Consider the following 6,000-nt stretch of genomic DNA (forward strand, 5'->3'; position numbering starts at 1 on the left):
CCCCACACCTACATAGGAAGGGATTGGCGCGCAAATTGAAAGTACCAAAGCGGGTAAAGAAGTAGTGAATTAATGTGACGTCAAGATAGCAATGCATATGACATCCATTTTTCGATGGTGACCTGAGTACATAAATCACAATAGAATATATTCGCCGCTTTCGCAGAATAACAAAACCTGCGCTGAAATAACAATTTCTTTTCTTGTATGAAAGTACGTAGAATCGAAGAGTTTTCCTTGTATGATGTTTAAAACATGCAGCATATAGGTATGCTGTCTCAGCAAAGTTGCATCTTTCTAGAGAAAACAGTTCAATCTCAAGCAACAGTATGAATGCCCGGAAAGATGAGCGGCCGCGGTAGAGTGTTTCGGTTGTCTTCAGGCCCACCGAGGTAGGAGGCAATCTATGGAAAGCCAACCCTAACATCGTGGCTTCGGCAGTTGTAGCGCTGGCTCAAGAAAAAGTTCTCAGCCATCGCTTTAACAAGGACAGGAGCTTAATGGTTACAGTATCGACATTCCCTGCTGCCAACCGTTTGCTCAGAGTAAGTAAGTTACCTGGAGTGGCTGTAGAGGCCCAGGTACCGTATGCTTACACAGCCAGTTACGGGAAAATTCAAGACGTACCTGTAACATACTCAAATGAAGATCTGCAGAATCTAAGTTAGTACATTCCTGGCAAGTTCAAAGAGGTACGCCGTCGCTCCTTTATATTAGAATTCTTAAATGATGCACCGATTTAGTTTCGTTACCCTGTACCTGAGTACGTCGGAGCAGCGAAACAATGCTACAAATGCCAGAGGCATGGCCACATATCGAGACATTGTACCGGTCCCGTGCGATGCAAAGTGTGTGCTGGCCCCCATTCGCACAAAGTGTGCACCTCGAGAGCGGAACCTAAATGAGCAAACTGCGATGGCTCACACCCTGCTTCATAAGGAGGGTGTGTTAAAAACATAGCTGCTACACTTGCACGCTCAGTGGAGCAAGCACAAGGGAAACCGCCCAAGCGTCATGATCTACCACCTAACCCTGACGTGGTTTTTACAAATACGTTAGATCTATTTATCCCCCCCCCCCAAAAAAAAAAAAAAAATCCCGCAGGGGCCTAATATCACACATCTGTAATCATGTCTTCGACAGGAAGAGCTTCACCACAGCTGACCATCCACAACATCTTTCGCACATGCACCACTTTCCAGTGGAACGCTCGTGGTTTACGCTCGAAACTATCTGATTTTCGGCAGCTTGTGCGAGCGTACCCTTTCCTTTTCATAGTCATCTCTGAATCGCGCGTGGAGGAAACTTTCAGTCTACACGGATACTATTTTCACCATTCACAACGACCAGATGATGTCAGCAGATTGCTGATAGGCTTTCGCAAGGATATCCCGGCCTCCCTGGTTGAACTTCTGCCTCACAATGACAACGAATTTGTGTGCGCCGTAACAGTAATTTGGAAACAAGAGTACACTCTTACTGAAGTACATCTTGAGCCAGACAGGCCATTCGATGTTTCGAGGCTTGAAAACTTGATAACAAGGACATAAACAAATAAACGTATTATTTACGGAGACTTCAACGCTCACAATGAAATTTGTGTAAGTTCACAAACATGTGCCTAAGGTGCCAAGCTTGCAGAACTTCTCGCAAAACATTCAATCGAACCGCTAAATGACGGCAGCATAACCTATCTCCGAGGCCTGATGACTGCCAGCCGCACTGACGTGACCTTTGTGACAAGTTCAGCTGCCCACAACTTTGGTTGGCCCACCAATCTGGAAACACGTGGAAGTGACCATTACCCAATCCTCATATCAGCTGTCTGTGAGCAGATGGCGCCAAAGAAATTTCTTATAAAGTCTACAGACTGGGATGTATACAAAGACGCTGCAAGCATAGGAATTACCGCCGCAACCTGAAATTAGCAACTAATATCGACAGTCTTATTGCCTGAGAAAAAGCACAGGAATCACAGCTAAAAGCGATAGCTTATACCCTCAAATGATGAGACATTTCCAAGGCTGTGCGCTATTCGCAGGCGAGCTGAAAGGAAAGCTTTTGTGCACATAAAACATTGAAGACCTTCGTGCCTGCCGACGCGCACAACGTCACATTCGACGCTAACTGGATAAGCTTAGTCGGCAAATATGTCATGACTTTCGTTCTAAGCTGGATGTGCGCCATCAGTAGATAAAATTTGGCGGTAGCTGCGCACGACCCTCCAACAGCTTCACCTTTTCACAGCACTGTCTCTGCATGAACGAACATCCATTAAAGAAGTCTCAGAAGAAGATTACTGTCAGTGGGGTCAGGGCCTTCCGTACACTCCACAGAGGGTCTGTCAGGCATCTCCCAGGCGGCAGTGCCAGCGATGGACCGACCTTTCACAATTAAAGAGCTATCCACAGCTATCGCGGAATTCAGACGGACGTCTCCGGGTCATGATTAAGTGAACTATGGCACAATCGCAAAGCTACCTTACAATTTCCTTCTTCGACTCCTAGAATATTACAATTCTTCCTGGATGTCTGGTGAGGTCCCCACGGAAGGGAAATTGGCAAAAGTTCCCATTTTAAAACCTTTTAAACAGACAAGTTATGCATCCTTTCAACCCATCGTCCGACTGAGCTGCGTAGATAAGTTTATGGAGCAAAATATCTCCAGACGCGTCACCTGGTTCCTCGAGAGCCGAAATGAGTATCCTCAAGAAATGAACGGATTTCTCCAGAATAGGTCTGCGACTGATAATGTTATTACCCGTGTTTCATCGCTTGAAGAGTACCTTCAAGCTGCGTACATCTTGACAGCCGTTTTCCTTGATGTCAAGGCTGCTTTTGACTCTGTGTTTCATAATGCAATTTTCGCAGCCTTAGCCAGCCTTGGCCTCAGAGGAAAGCTTCACAACTGGATTAGACACTATTTACTGGAGTGGCAAATTTTTATGAGCACTCCACATGGTCCAACTCTCTTTCACGCATTGAAGAGGGGCGTACCTCAGGGAGCTGTGCCCAGCCCTCTGCTGTTCAATATCGCCCTTATACATATAGCAAGACCTTCCACGAGGAGTACGCATAACAATTTATGCAGATGATATCTGCATCTGGAGTGCATCACGTTCGATTTCTATGCAGCAACGAATTCAGAGAGCGTTACTGCACCTTTCAATAACCTGGCTTCCCGGGGTCTTCGCCTTTCATCAGAAAAGAGTGTTGCTTTTACAAGAAAAAGAATGAATCGATACTCGCTCCTTCTGGGTGGACGGTCTCGATCACACGTCGATTCCTATGTGTTATGATTGACAGTAACCTCTCTTGGGCACCTCAGATTTAAAAAAAACTCCGCGAGAGAATTACTGCAGCATCACAGGTTTTCAGATTCATGGCGGGAACACGATGAGACAGCAACTGCCGTTCGATGGTTCTACTTGAAAAGGCCTACATTGAAGAAGCGTTACGCTATTATTTACCGGTGCTTCAAAGATTATTTCCGACAAGCAAAAATATTCTTGAAGCTGCACGGAACAACTGCTTGCAGATATGCCTTGGACTCCCAAAGAGATCCTCTGCATCAGGAACACTTGCAGAAGCAGGATGTCTCCCGCTAGATGTGATTGCCGCCCAAGAAATTATGCGCACACATCTCCGACATGTCCTTCAATGGAAGAAGCACTTCTTAAACCGTGTCCACATAACTCACTGCAACTCTGGCTTTGGCCAAGCTGTACAGTTTCTGCCCCTCCCTACTATTACTAAGCCACGAAATCTACTACTACTCACCTTTCCCCCATGAACACAATCGTTTTCTAAAGGGGAATATGTCCGTTCCTGGCGTGGATGCGAAGAGCCGCATGCCACAGGCAGCACTTCTAAGCCGCTCTCGCCTACTTAGTCAAGGAAAAATATACGCAGTACACCCACATATTCACCGACGGTTTAACTGCTCAAATGTGTTCAAACACATTTCTTCCTGTGGCCTTTATGTACCCTCAACAAACTATGTCCTGCCTTACCGGCTGCAGCAAAAGCCATTATCTACGACAGCTGAGCTCCATGGCATTAAAGAAGCTGTTTCCTATATCCTGCGCCAAACTCCCGGACGATGGGTTATCTTCACTGATTCCGGAGCATCTCTGCAAATCCTGAATAACCAGCTGAAGAAAATTCTCTACCACAGACTTTGCCTGAACTGTGCATATACAAATGGCTTGCGCTACCGTTTCGGTGAAATGAACAGTCCGCATTGTGACAACTGTGGCTCGATTGAAACTGTTGAACATATCCTACTTGAGTGCCCTGCGTATGCTTACGAGCGTGCGTACTTGAACATAGCATGGAAAAGTTCTCCCCAGTGTCTTTAACAATGAACACTGTTTTAAGTCCCTATAGCCTGCCTTAGGCAACAGAGACTTGCAAAGAACTTTTTATTTACGTATTTGAAAGATATTGAACTCCTTGACAAACCCTGAATTCACCTTACATGTTAACCTCCGACATTTTTCAAGCTGTGAACTCTATAAGCACATTTGCCGGATAATGCATTTCACGATTTTATTTTATATCATTACTCCACGATGCACCGTACAACGCATTTAATGGCAGCATTTTGTCCCCCTCTTCATTTCTTTTATTTTCCTCACCATTATTTCTCAATCTTTCTGTCCCCAATTCACCTTCCTACACAGAGTAGCATGCCAGCGAAATCTGAACACCGGCAAAATTATCTGTTTTTCATTAAAGGGTCTCTCTCTCTCTGTCATTTTCATTAGATGAGCACGTTAGCCCAGCAGCAAGATTTCGCGACAAAGGGGCTGGCTCCGATGACAAGAAAATTTGCAAACGCGAGTGGCTACGTGTCATCTCATCGTATCTAGCGCTGTGCGGGCTCGCGTTTGGCCCTACCCCTACACACGCCGAAGCACGAAACATATATTGTGCTACTGTACCCACTGCGCCAAAGGCGCTGCCTCTTTTCAGGGGTCACGACACTCTGACGTACTTTCGCCCGTGCCTCGCACGGCCGCAGAAAACAGAGAGGGGCGGCAAGAGGGTGGAGAGAAAGGATGGACAACGAAAAGCACAAGCAAAAGCAAACGGAAAGGTACGCGTTCGATCGTGCATTGCGCCCCCGTTGGGTCGCCGCGCTGCTGGCGTTCGAGCAAGGGAGGACGAACGTGCATATCTGCGCGTGGGGCAGGTGCAGGGGGGGCCACCCTGCCGAGGGCCAGTTGCTGTTCGGCACAGTTCGGCACGCGCGACGAACAGGTGTGCTTGTTGCCGAGGAGCTGCGAGCCCCGGTCAGAGCGGACTGACCGTGTGGCTGACCAGGCGGCAGCACCAAGGAAGCCTAGTATAATGGCTAGTATGTACCCTGTTGTAGGTTGCGTAAAGAAACTTGAATTCGTAAGACAAAGATTTTTGCTAAAATATCTGATTGGCTATCTTTCAGGGTCAAATATTTACCGCCCCAACCTACCTTGCTATATTATGACGTAAATAATAAAAAAAAAGGGCAGTTGCTGAACAGTTGTTGTTGTAGTGGTTATTTATTATATGTACAAAAGGAAAGAAAAGATGTGTGCCAGCCCCGGTATCTGCTATCTTATATCTGAAGCACCTGAACTGGGGCGGCGGAAATAAAGGGATAGCGAGGAGAAGGTAGAGGAAATCAAAGAGGTGAGCGATAGGGAGAAAGAAAAGGGCAGGTAAAAATAAAAGAAATATATACACTATGGTACAGTAAGCAGAACCTGTTTTTGATATTTGACGATGAAAAGGTTTGAGCTTATAATTTGGTCTGATGGTTAGCTTTTTGTTTAAGTAACCAGGAAAGCTGTAGCAGCGCACTAATTTTTGTCACGCAGTAATTGTTTGTGACGGTCACTGCCGACTTGTTCTGTATCCAATTGTGTTTTCATATGCACCCCCTCCCCCCTCCTTCCACTACGCCACCACCAAAAAATGTAAGGGACACTTAATCACATTGTGGGTTTAGAGTCCG

Source organism: Amblyomma maculatum, chromosome 2 (genome assembly GCF_055883805.1).
Source record: "Amblyomma maculatum isolate TAMU_Amacu chromosome 2, ASM5588380v1, whole genome shotgun sequence".
NCBI classification, from domain to species: Eukaryota; Metazoa; Arthropoda; class Arachnida; order Ixodida; family Ixodidae; genus Amblyomma; species Amblyomma maculatum.